The sequence below is a fragment of the Crocodylus siamensis genome, chromosome 1 (assembly GCF_052110815.1).
Source record: "Crocodylus siamensis isolate JL-2025a chromosome 1, ASM5211081v1, whole genome shotgun sequence".
Taxonomy (NCBI): Eukaryota; Metazoa; Chordata; order Crocodylia; family Crocodylidae; genus Crocodylus; species Crocodylus siamensis.
In genome coordinates, this window is record NC_143395.1 from 387,556,218 (window position 1) to 387,570,188 (window position 13,971).

At 38.7% G+C, this 13,971-nt stretch overlaps 1 protein-coding gene across 4 annotated transcripts in view; it reads left to right on the plus strand.

Moving 5' to 3' along the window:
- ARHGAP20 (Rho GTPase activating protein 20) overlaps positions 1–13,971 on the plus strand; it is a 90,998-nt gene that overhangs the window by 13,336 nt on the left and 63,691 nt on the right. The window lies entirely within an intron of this gene.

Consider the following 13,971-nt stretch of genomic DNA (forward strand, 5'->3'; position numbering starts at 1 on the left):
TATCCATATTGAGTTAAATTATGCCTTCTGGCAGTCGCACTGAGTGGGAAGAGAAGGTGCCCTTGGCAGTTACATAGGCATAGTGCCTAATGCCTACACCTTTTCAGTACAGCCATTCTCACGCTGTTTGATGATACGTGGAGGAGCAAGCAGAGCTACTTCCCTGATGCATCCAGGCATCTCTTTGTTGTGCTGCTCATTAGGCTTCATTAGTCAATCTCATTCCTTTTTGTACCAGAAACCAAATTATGGCTGCCTGCTGTAGAGATGGTGTGGGCAGAGTGTAAATGGCTTCCCTCTTCCCTCCCTCCAGTTTTGCAGTGTCAGGCATCATTCAGCTCCAGCTGTAGTATAATTTATATGAGAAGTATGGACTAAGTTTCTACAGATAAATTTTCGTATGTGCCTTGCACTATATCGGTGCAACAGTTATTAGACTTTAAACTTGCAGTGTGTATGTAGAAAACTAAACTGTCTTGTAGAATGGTGCATGCTGCTTCCGATGAAGCCCAGTCTTTTATGAAAGTGATGAGGAAAATCAAAGTGTGGCTGTGGAAAGTATAGTCTTTCCCCACAGTGTTGGGAGGGTGTGAAGTAATTGGTATGCGGGCATTGGAAGGTTTGCTGCATTTGATCTAACTAATATCTCAATCCTTATTTAGTGCCCTGTGGAGTTAAACTGCACTTGAGAAATTGGTGAAATAACTCTGAGAGAACTGTAAAAAGAAGCAAAGGGAAAATAAATTATAACTTTTGGTAGCCACTGCAGGTCTTTTTCAATCAAAAGAAGTCTAGTGGCCAGAGCATATGGTTAGGTGCCAGGAGCGCACATTCTTATTCCAGCTCTGATGCTTCCTCTGTGTTGTTGAGTGAGAATTAACTTGTCTGACTTTTTCCAGGTCTCTCAAATAAGTTTAATTGTTAATTAATAGCTTCTTAATAACTACAATGAATATTCCAAGCTGTGAGCTAAGGGTGGTTTTTTCTTGCTCTTTTTTTCCATGCTGTTTGCAGCTATCTTTACAATTTGTGATTTAACCTTCACCTTTTCCTTTAGAACTGAATTTCTGAAAGCAGGGAGAAGCACATCTTCATATACATGGGGAGCAGTATTGCCTTGACACATAGGGACAGATTCCAGTAAAACTTAGTCTTGCAATTTTCTGCAGCCTATAGATGTCTAACTTAGTAATGTCACTCTCTCTATATGCCTATTGCTTCAGCGTATTAGAGCCTGGAAGTAGATGTATCTGCAATAGCCCAGTCTGATGCTGTCATCAAACAATACCTCTGAAAGATGTAAGAAGACAGTGAGCTGACTTAATATCTGTATAGTGCTTTCAGTATATAAACTGCTACATAATAGTTAAATGGTCTGTTACTCTATCCTTGGATAAATTAGTCTTTTCTAGTACCGCATGCATCTTATAGACCAAATAACCAGTGAGAGTCATTTCTCAATGAAATCTCAATCAATTTCAGGATCTGGTTCTTTTGGATTCAGTTGCAAAAGTTGTGTTAGTGTTCTATAAAAGAACATGGCTAGTGATTAAATACGAACATTTGTCCGGTGAGCAATGGAATTTTCATTGGAGAAAATTCATTGGAATTTGAAGACTTACAGGTACAGCAGAAATGATGGAAAAAGACATAAATTATTTTGACTAACTGGATCTGTCATCTTGAGATTCCTGCCTCATTGAGTCATGAATGCACAGCATGTACACTTGGAGTCCTGGGAATGAAAAGGCTTTGTGGTCTTGAGGGAGCTGACTGCCGTCAAAGCATTCTGCATATAGGGGGCTGATCAAAAACAAAATCCCACTCCAGGGACAAGTACATAGAGGACTGAGAACTTGTCAGTGGCAGAAATAAAAGAACTTGAAAGTATCTTTGCAGCTGGAAGCATCTTACAGCTATTAAGGTACTTGATAAAGCATCTGAAAGGAACAGCCTGAAAGAACTGACCAGAGGAGGCAAGCATGGAAAAGAAACATTTTGCAGCTGAAACCAAGCCCAAACTCAGACAAGCCCCAAAAAAGAATCTACAGGTGGCCAAAGAGGTCAAAATACTTTTGTTTTGAACTCCATGACAGAATTTGATGTTGGCAGCAGTAAGAAAGACAATTTGCTGCCATTCAGGAGCAATGACAAAAGATGTTTAGGATTCTGAGGTCCATAGAAAAGAGACTGTAGGTAGTGTTCCAAGTTGTTACTATACCAAGCCTGGTTCCACAGATTCCGGAAGGTTTTAGAGGTCTGCAAAGGGAGCTGAGAAATATTCAGATAATCTTCCTGGAAATTCTTCCTATGTCTTAAGATGAGAGAAGACAGAAGATATCGGAGGTGAATATTTGGTTAAGTGGTATAGAGGGCATGGTTGTGGTTTTGTGAAGCACTGGTGTACCTTTAGAATACAACTAGCCATTGTATAGTTCTGATGACGCTCATTTTCGTAGTAGGGATATCAACCCAATGGCAAATTAGTTAGGGTATTTGGGAGGTCTGTGAATGAGGAGGTTGATATTGCGGTTATTTTCATTCAAACATAAATAAGTAATACAGCTGCAGTGAGTTGTATATATGATGATTCTAAGCAACACTGGGCACATAAGGAACACCATTTTTAACTGTGCATGCTAATGCTAGAAACCTAACTGATAAACAGGAGGCTCTGGAAATTCTTACGTACAAGAAACAATATGATATAATTGATGGAATGAATCTTATTCTGACTGACTGGTACACTAAAGTTGATATCACATTAAATATTTTGTCTAGTTCTGCTGATCAGGCTTGAAGAAGGTGGTAGAGATATTGTAGAGAGGTAAAAGGAAGGATATAAAAATATTCCAGGGGCTGGAGATGACAAAACTAGAGACATGATATTCAAGGAATTCAACTTATCTTAACAAGAGCTGGTTAAGAAGTGACTTAATCACTGCTTAGATAGATGGAAAAGGTGTTTGAGAATGATAGTCACAACTTTCTTGACAAAAACATATCTAGATGCAATAGCTAAACACTGAAGTTGCATACATATCAGTTGAATGCAGGTTCCTAGCTGTGAGGGTTAATTTAACATTGGAACATCTTTGCAAGACAAGTGGTGGAGTCACTGTTACTTTGGGCTGTTAGGGTGAAATCAAATATATTTTAAACAGAGATTCTTTCGGTCAAGTTCTGAGAGAAATATTAGGGCCTGTGTGTTCAAGGCAGTCAGACTAGATGGTTTGGTAGTTCTTTCTGCTGATGAGAGATGTTAATTTTTGTCGTCTTTTGTTTATTTCCTTCCTTTTCTGACTGTAGGAAGGCATAGGATTGCCTGCATTGTCCTCAGCTTCCCTCTAATACCTGCAGTTCTCCATGAAGAAAATAACTATAATAAATAAAATCTTGTGCTTTAGGGTTTTATCCCGTCCAGATCCTTTTATCTGTTGCAAAATTGACCAGATGTATTCTTTTCTTTCTTTCTTTCTTGCTGCAAATCACCAGAGATTAGCCACGAATGGAGATGGGATGCTAGTGTAGTGGAGTATTACTTCAGCATGGTACAGAGTCCTTTTTTAGATGGCTGGCTTGTGTGTCTTGCTCATATCATAAGGGTCATGCTGGTCACCAGATTTAGGGTCATAAAGGATTTGTACATATGATGTACACCCCAGAATCAGGAAGGCCAAGACCCTTAATGGGTATTTTTGCCTTCCACAGAATGGGGTGGGGCTGCCTGCTGGGATCAGGTGGCCACATCTCAATCAGTTCCCTATTTCAGTTGACACTGGTGACACTTCATTTGCTTTTGTTCTCTTCCTATGGCATGTAGCATTTTAGTCTCCTGTGTCTTGGCTGTCTGAGACTAAAGTTTTGGGGCTTATTACAGAAGTACCCAGTGAAGTTTTGTTTATGGGATATAGGAATTTATAGTTTAGAGTATTTACACAGCTTCTTCTGGCTTTAGATTGAGGTGGCACTTTGCATCATGTAGTCTATATTCTTTTTCAAAACAGCTATAATTTCTGTCATATCTAAATAACTTTCCCTCATTCAAAACACATTGCACTTCATCAGTAAAGTTACACACACTTTGAGCATTTACTCTGTTTGCTGTGTAAATGCTTAATTCCTCTAATGTGCTCACTTAAGCAGCACCAAAAAGCAACAAGATGGCCTCCACTTTTCTGCCATCTCCAAATGTTTTATCTCAAAACTGTCTTAGCATTGTGTTCCTTTTGGTGTAGAGAAAACCAGTCTAAAAAATCCATTATTCTCCTTTGGGCATTGGCCCCTAATGCTGATATTGCAGTACCCTGACTCATTAGTGGCTGACCATTGATGTGGTGATATCAAAGTTTCTATCCAAAGCCTTTAGACATCTGTGAGGGATCTGTATGAATCCTCTCACCTCAACAGCTGGTTCACCTCATTATTTGTTGAAATAAATAAGCAGGGATCCTGGTTTTCTCCAATTAAAAAAAATCCCCAATTTTTTGGATTAAAAAAGTATCCCTAAATCCACATATATTAATCACAGAAAAATGTGGATTTGGAGTTACTTTTTTAATCCAAAAATTAGGGATTTTTTTTAATCAGAGAAAATCAGGATCCCTGTTTAAAGAGCAAGTGCAAAGTTTTAAAGGCGCAGGAAATACTTAAAAACACAAGTCAGCTTCTGTTTGTATATAGGTGTCTTCAAATTGAATACAAGGTAACTCATATAATGCAATGACTGCCATTAGGACAAACTAGGGGATTTTGGGGCAAACCAGAGGTTATTACCAGTATTCAGATATCTGGAGAGCTGTTTTAGCATTCAGTGAACTATTTCTTGTGGCAAGGAAGTGCCAGAAATTTGACATGAAAGAACCTGAATGCTTTTTTAGGTGGTAGCTTATTGTGCTGTTGGTGTTCCCTCCCACTAATGTTCAAGTGTGTGGGGAGAAAAAATAGATTTTAGTTAACTCCATGAATAGTAGTAGCACCAAATTCAGGTTAGGTGTATTTGACTCTGAATTGAGATTATACTTGTCATCACCTTGTATTACTGAGATCCTTATGATTCAGCATAGATTGCATGATTTTCTGAATAACAGGCTCCAGCTGAAGCAGAAGTTATCAGTTTAAAGCAGAAATTGCTGGGTAAAATCCTATAGTTTGTATTTATGTATCAGCTGTGACTAAGATGATAGTTATGATTTCTTCTGGCCTTGAAATCTTGAAAAAAACCAATGTAATACTGGAGACTCTAGTCAACTTGTGCTGACAACTTTTAGCCATCAGGCAATTCACCTCTCTCTCACTATGTGTTTCTGGCTCTTCAAGGATCTCTGTGCAGGTAGACTCCTGACCTAGTTCAAACACATAGAACCAGTATCCAGTTCTGTTTTGATGTCATCATCAATTTCCTTGATCTATCTACATTTCATCAGATCATTACAGGTTGGATTTTGAAAAGTGGTCTTTTCTACCCTGTGATAAAACTCCTAATAATAGTGATGGGGGAAGTGGCTTGAAAAAATCCCTCTCACTTTATTTTTATATAAAAGAAGTTGATTGTTTCTCATGATAGAAGTCATAGCTCTTGCACTCTGCAGCACCAGTATCAATTCAGGTTTTGGAAACTGTTTTACTGTTGAATCTACAAGACAAATTATAAAAACACTTCTCTACAAATTAAAGTTATTAGAGTGTTAGAAATAAAAGCTGTATTTAAAAGCTGTGGCATTAAGCATACCTTGATAGCCTAGGATAAGGACATATTGATAGCTTAGCATTTGTAACAATCTTTAAAACAACAGGTTTCGAAGGCTCGTAAGAACACTTTATGAACCTCCAAATGAAACGTGCTTTAAAAATCCTCTGTTATTATTTAAATCTAGATTTATATTTGCAGATGTTGAGGAAAAAGGTGGATTTAAGGAATGTCTTAGGATTTTCTCCTACCCTAAAATAAAGTAATTTCCTAAATAGAATAGATAGGTTAGTGGGGGCCAACCTTTTTGGTAGCACCCTCCCCAAGTGCTACTCTGATCCCCTTCTTCTACCTAATCTGCTGCTTTGCTTCCTGCTCAATCTGCTTCTGTGATGTTTGTTGTCTCCTTGATCTGCCACCTGCCACGCTCACAGGCTGCCTGTATCACTAATGACACATGTGTCACAGGCTGGCCACCCCTGGAATCAATTAATGTCTTTTCCTAAATTGCAAGAAGTGATTCCAACATGCTAGTCCTCTGTCAAATGCTCAGTACTGGAAGATAACAAAGAACATGTGTTATCAAGTAACACTTTCTACTTGGCTCCCAAGAAACATAATGTGTTCCCTAAGTTTTGGACATTGTGTTCCTAAGGTTTTAATCAGAATATATATGGATGATGCAAACTTTGAAACTAGATGAAAACAGAAATGGAGATTTAATAAATGTAAATGGGTAGAAGGCCTTCCCTTTTCACTGGGAAATTGAGTATTTGATATCTTACCAGGTTCTGGGGAGAAGGGGAATGAGGTTCTTTGTGAAGACCTAACTTATTAAGCATCTATTTTGATATGTAACCATATGCCATATTTTAATTCATTTATCAGAATCTTTGCCAGTTTCCATGGTAGCAAATAATTCTCTTTAATTAAATAGTATGTACAGCCTGTTTATCCCTGACATTTTACATCCCACACTACGCTACATTATACAGGGCTTAATTCTGTTTCCTTTGACTGCACTGATGGAGGTTCAGGACCATTGTGCCTTTTATTCCCCAGAGCATCATCTGACATTATTTTTTCAATTATTTTTAAATTAATAAATATATTAAATAATTTCATGCCAGTGTTACATTACTAGCTATTGAAACTTAGGCATCTCTGGGGTGGAATATAGCAGTTAGTAGGATAAAAATATTGGTATTATTCAGGATAGGAAAAAGACTGTAAGCTTTTAAGGGCATCTTCTGTTAAGCGTTTACGTGTTGCCTAGTAAATAGGGTCCAGCTCCTGAATATTGAGATAATATGAATAGGAACAAAGATTATATCCCATTGTAGTAACAATTCCAATTGCAGTGAGAGTTTAGGTAGTGAGTGTTTGTGTTAGAGTATATTTGGGAAATAATGGGATGTTAATTGTGCTTCCAACACAGCCCCAGCCAAGTGCTGGGTGTTGGTGGGAGGACCTTTAGAATGATAAAATGGTATCAGAGGTTGAGAAGTGACATCAAGGGTAATCTAGTCTAACTCCCTACACAGATGCAGGATTTGCTTTTCCTAAATCATCCCAATCAGATGCCTGGCTAGCCTCTTAAAAGCTTCCAGTGAAGGAGATTCCACAAGTCCCCTGGGCTGTACTATAGTTCTCCTGTTCTTAACAGGTGGGAGGTTTTTTCTTGAGATTTGATCTAAATCTGCTGTTCTGTAATTTAAATCCATTTGCCCTCTACTGCAAAAGTATTGCCAAATATCCTGCTTTTTAGCTCAACACCTCAAATTTAATGTTGAAGGAGTAAGGGACAAAATGGAGGTGGGAGTAATCTTGAGGGTAGATAACGATCTTGAGGAATACTTTTATGTGGGGGGAGGAAGGAAGATTTCAAGGCCTTTTTTTTAAGCAAAGGAAAATAAGGAAGGATATTGAGCAGAGTGTAGAAAGGTGGTCTCATCTGTCAGCATGAATCAGGGAGAAGAAATTTCTCTTGTGCTTGGAGCCTATATCAGTAAGGGCTTTGGAAACAGTTGTGGCACGTTAAAATAAGTCTCCTGCCTGACTTGCAGTGTGTGTGAAAAACTGGTGGTGTACTATCAAATGTACTCTCCTATTCTGAGCTGGGAGAGGCCTGGAGAGATCTCATCTGGCAGAAGTGCAGTGATCTAACCTGCTATGACAACTGTTGCAGTTGCAAATTTGTTACAACACAAATGAGCATGTGACAACTACACAACTATAGCACAACTTCTGAACCATCCCCATGTACTTCTGGCTTCTGAAACAGCCTGGTCAAAAGTGATGATGAGAATCCTAATCTTCTGAATTTACCTTCTCAATAAGCACACAGGGGAGGAGTGAATCCACGCAAAAGAACTGCAAGGCACTGCAAAAATTGAATATGTAGAATTCAAGAGACAAGAGGGCAATATTTCCTTGATATGGCATTCTTACTGTTGTGGCTAATGACATGCTGTGTGTTGAACACAGTGGGAAGGGGGAGAGGTTTTACAAAATAGTGAGAATGGAAAGGTAAAAAAGGGAAGACAAACATTCTTAAGAAACAAACTGCTGCCAACGCTTACCGTTTTATAGCAACTCTGATATTTGGAGCTTTTATCCTTCACCTAGTAAAATGAGAGAATTTCAGATTTCATTTAAAATAAAGTTTCTGTCCTTGCTTTGTGGGGGAAAAAGCTTGAATCCTAAACAAGGCAAACAACCCCCATCCCTTACTGTTTAAATATTGATTTTAAAATATTTTTCTTCCCTCATAATTTTTGAATGCTTGGATAAAGGGTTTTGATCCTTGGGTTCAACTCCTGTTGAAACCAAGGGAGCACTTCTGTTGCCTCAAAAGCAGAGGACATACGCCCATTCTGTCATTATAGCTGGTCCTCCATAGGCACTGGGTTAGTAAAATACTCATGCATGTGTATTATAACCCTTGGTAAGTGAGTAGTTCTGTAGACTTTAAGAGGACAGTTTGAATGCTTACTGTTAAGCAGTTGCTGTACTGAATAGGTACCTTAGCTGCCACAAATTGAGATACTGTGTTGTTTAAACCAGTAGGCTCCAAACTTTTTTGATCGCGCACCCCTATCAGTAAAAAATTTTTGAGCAAGTTCTAATATTTTCTTCCCGCACCCCAATGAATCGTCTTGCGGACCCCCTGGGCTACGTGCACCCCACTTTGGAGACCACCGATTTAAACCTCCGAATGACAATGTATAGGTGGCTATAAAATGTGGTTCCACCCTTAAACAAGCACTGAATTATCACTTTACCCTCTATATGAGAATCATGCAAGCATGGAATTATATATAGTGCTTTAAAATAATATTGATAGTAGGGCAGGTTGAAAATTATAAAAAGGAATGTTATTGCTAGAAATGTAGTTTTATCAAATATCTCATTTTAGTGGAAGTTTCTCTTGACGAAATGTTTCAGGTCAGGTCAACATTAATTTCTGTGTTTGCATGAGCTTCAGTGGAGTCCAGTAGGAATGGTGTTCAGTCCTTTATGTCCTACTCCAGTTCTGCATCTCCCATGATATATCTGTGATCTGTCCCTGTGACTGGCTCTGACAATGCACCATGAAATCTGGGCTCCATTATATAGGTTCTTTTTTTTCTGTACATAATGAAGCAAAAATATATAGAAATAAGACAGTGGTGTATGAATATGTTCTACCTCTGAATATACTGGTGTGTGATTAAAATAATATATGATAATATTGCACAAATTTTGTTTCTTTGGAGCACTTTTAACTTGTGCATCAATGAGGTTAATTGCAGGAATGGAGAGTATTTCCTTAAACTATGCACTTGAACCTTGAATAACTGGACATTATTTTTTATGTAGTAACAGTTTGGGATAAAATTTTATTAACTGTTAACAAGCAACAAAGTCAACTCTCTTGGGCCTCAGATGGCCTTTTACCTTATAGACTGGAGTTCCTGTCTTCCTGCTGTGGGTTTTTGTTTATTTTTTGCAAAACACATCAGTTCTTCATTTGCTGCATACAAACTGGCTTACACTTGTGTTTGTACATCTGGAGACTGAAGTAAGCTGATTCTTCTGGTCTTAGTGATAGGCTGCTTTTTATTAAAAGAAAAGGAGGGAAAGCAAAAATAAGGGAGACTTAGAGGCAGATTTCTCAAGGATTCAGATTCAGATACTGGGATTACCTTCAAAATAAATGAGTAATAGTTAAACATTGGCTCTTTAATCTCATTCTTTTTTCCCTTGGAATTGTCCCAAGTTTGTCACAAGGGGTGAATGGTTACATCTTCCAAAAGGTAGTTTCACAATTTATGGTTGTACTGTATACTTCATCTGTTTTTAGCTTGACGTTCTCTGGGGATAGGACCTGTCATTTTGGCAAAATCCCATATCTGTACAGCTCTTATTCTTGCCAGTGGCATCTCAGCTAAAGGACTGTTATACACAGAACAGGTTGGATAGGGGTGTACCTGAGGAAATTGTGGGATTTTGACTTTTCTGTTTTGGGTAAACAAGAGAAAAGCTACAGTAATGTACAGGTGTTGTTGGCATCCTCAGCTCTGATTAGGGCCAAGATTAAACATGTGAATTCTTGATTGATCTGATATTACCTTACCTTCCTGGATCACATCCTGAGGGTGCGGGTAGTACTGCTGTTTCTAAAGAGTTCTAGCTATCTAACAATAATGACAATCTGCCTCTTACAAGTCTGAGTACTTCCCAGGTAGAAGCTAACTCCAATACGAGATATATGCCAAGAAAGTAGGACATTAGATCCAAAATAGTGATTTTGAAAACCCTGCTCATCCTCTGCTTAATCCTGGAGGTACCTTGGGAACTTTCTGTTTAATTTTGAAGTTCTCTTGGCACTTTGAATTGGACCTTTCTACAAGCTTGGAACCACCTCAGCCTTGAAAAGGCTGAGCAGCATACCATTGAGCTCCTACTTAAATACATTCCTGATCCAGAAACTCGCTTTCTTAATGCCTGTACAGGTCTCCCTCACTTTATGCTGTCTATGTGTTCCTGGAAAACAGTGCATAACTTGAATTTGCATAAAGGGAACCCACTTTAATAGGGATACATTCCAAGACCTTAACTCTACTGACTCCCAAATCCATTTCTACCACTTTTATGAGACAATTTTGGTACTCAACAACAGCAGACACTACACACAAGCACAGGGTGGCAGTAAATTTTTAGTGGGTGTGAAGAGAGGGTTGTGATGGACCAGGAAGAAAGGTAGGAGATAAGCCAGTGAGATGCTTAGAAGCCATAATGTGCATGGCAACTACAGAAACACATGTTGCAAACAAGTGAGGAGCACAGCTCCACACAGAAGACTATATTTTGGTGTGTATCATTCCCGCAATGCACCACACAAAGGAGTTGACTGTGGGCTTCTACCACCGATCACATAAGAGTAAATTTACCTTGCTTATAACAAATTTTTGATATAAAAAGGGTCATCACATACGAGTGATTTTGCACATACAGAACCCGCATAAAGCAAGGGAAACCTGTAATTTAACTCTGTCATTGGGTATTTCTCTTTTCAAGGTCTCACTCAGTTCCTTCCAAATTTCAGCATTATCAGCAATAAAACAGTGCCTTCCCTGAACTTTATTCAAGGCTATGGAAGTAGGTTTCAGGTTAGTCAGCACATGTTCTACATTTCTTTTTAGCCCAATGTTGAGAACTTTGGCTATGGCAGCTCCATCTATTTCGTCACAATTTTGTTCACAAATTGTCATCAGATTAGGAAGGTTCTCAGTATAATGCTCAAAACAGTCCACTATTGAATTCCATTACAAATCTTGTGCTTTCTTCAGAGCAGCTGCTGCAAAGTGGTTGCTATGGAAGTATTTTGCAGTTTCAACATTAACCATTATTTATGGAGCAGGGAAATCTTTGGCTAAAAGGTGCATCAAATGAGCTCTGCAGCCATATGTTATTAGCTTGGGAATTTCTTCTAGATGTCTTCTCATCTTTGATACATTTGCAGCGTTGTCTATGACAAAGCTGCGTACTAGACATTTTAATTTTTTTTTCACAGTTTGTTATACCTTTTACCGCTATTTCTTGTAGGTATTGTGCTGTGTGTGCATTTTCTGATGTGTCAGTTGTTTCTGTAAGGTGGACTGTCCCTTCTCCTGTTGTCAGACAAGCACGTATTACTGGATTATTGTGGACATTGCTCCACCCATCAAGCCTCAGGTTAACAATTTTCCCCTTTAGACTTTTTGCACATTCTTCAATTTCTTTCTTATACACTTTATCCAGCAATATTGTCTCAAACAGTATATAATTAGTATAATCCCTATTCCATGATGAAATATTTGACCTTTAACATATCTGAGGTTTATTTTTTTAACAAAGCATCTTTAAAAAATTAAAAATACGATAAAATAAAAAAATCCAAATTAAATAAAAAATCTGTTTTTTGGGGGGGGGGGGGGGGGGGGGGGTTGTTTTTAATAAAAAAAAATGTGTTGATTTGTATCCACACTGGGTTGGAACTCTTCCACCATTCCTGTTGAGGCTAAGTGACTGAACAGACAGTATTGTGAGGAGGGTAAGAGGACACGCACAGGAGTGAGCATGATTATAGGCTAGTACTTAGGGCACTCAGCAGGAATGTTCTCTCCCAGGGGTATTGTCTCTGCTCACAGGACTGTTTTTTCATTTTACCCAGTGGGATACAGTATACAGTTCAGCATGTCCTTTTACCTAGCTCTAGGTAACTGTATGCTTGACTTAGGCACCTCCCTGCTCAATTTGCTGGCAGTTTTTGAACTCCATGTCTTGTATGGAGAGCTGCCTTTTCTAACACAGGATTTGGGATTTGTACTTTTTGTCTTGGGTTTTCATATAGGTTTCAAAAATGTTGTCTTTTCTTCTCTCACTAGTAGAGGAGACTGTGCATTGACTACTCATTCCTGGGTGTGTTTAATCTTTTCCTTTCCCTTCGTCTGCTTTCCTGTTAATTAGACGCTGGTAGGATGGCTTTGTCAAAGAGTTGTCTGATCTCACTACACGTGAGATCTTTCACGTTTCTCTAACCTCCTCTGGAAACTGGCTTTACTGCTGAGTCCTTTTGACAGAACAGTTTCTTTGGCTCTCTCATGCTTTCTCCTGGGTTTTGTGATCTGCGCTGTCCAAGAGAAGAACAGCTTTCATGGTGGGTGGCAATAAAGCAGCTTCACCAAGGAATCTGACACAGGTATAGGGGTTGAATCAGCTCCTCTGGCAAACCAAAAGGTCCAAGAAAATATAAAAATAATCATTAATAAAAAGTACCTGTGCTTCCTAGCAGCTCCTCCATGTCTTGCACCTTGTTGACACCTACTTTTTCTTGGGCATAAATAATTTTCCAGTGGTTTGGAGAATCAGGCCCCATGTACAGTTATCTCTCTTTTTCAACCCACTAGAGCTGTATCAAGTAGAACTCATCAAATCTTTAGGCCTAGGAGCTCCACATGAGGACACTTGGAATACATACGCAGTTATAAGAGAGTAAACAGGTGGATGCAGCTGAAACTAATTTGGCTGCTGGCAGTTCAAAAGGAATCTGGGTCATTACACATGAAATAGCTAGCAAAGGCTGGAATATCAGTTAATCTCTTCAATGCAGTAGGATAATTCCTAGGTTTCGGGGACTATTATCAAAATATGTTTTAAAGTTGAAGTAAACCAGAGCCAGATTTATTCCTATTAATGTTGGGGGAGTGTGTAACGAGGAGTCAGCCAAATCTTCAGGAGCACACAGCCTTTTCAGAAACTCAGCCACACTTCCAGCATGGTGAATTGCACATTGGCTGTTTGTGCTCACTCAAGAGACATGACCAGATGCTCTGCTTGAATCTTTAGTGGAACTGCACTGAATTTTGCCAGTTTCCCACTGTTTCCAGATGTATCCAAATCGGTGGTACTTGTTAAATAGAGCAAACTTCAGTGATGGCAGTAGGTCATGGAAAGAAAAGAGGCTTGATGACTTGATGCAGGAATTTCTTTTAACGATAACACTAAAAGCTATTTTTGTATATTTTATTACTTTGGTTCCTTATAAGTCAGTACATTTTAATTAAGCTTCTTGAAGGAAGGAGATTGCCAGAAGGCCACCTGAAAGGTAATAGCTGCTTAAATTGTACTGTAGTAGGCTCAGATATCTTCTATTATTTTGGACCAGGTGAATGATTTTTTTTCTTTAAAAATATGAGTGCATAACTGAAGATGAGTTCAAAGTTCCACTTAAACCCACTGGACTTGCGTGGTTAAGG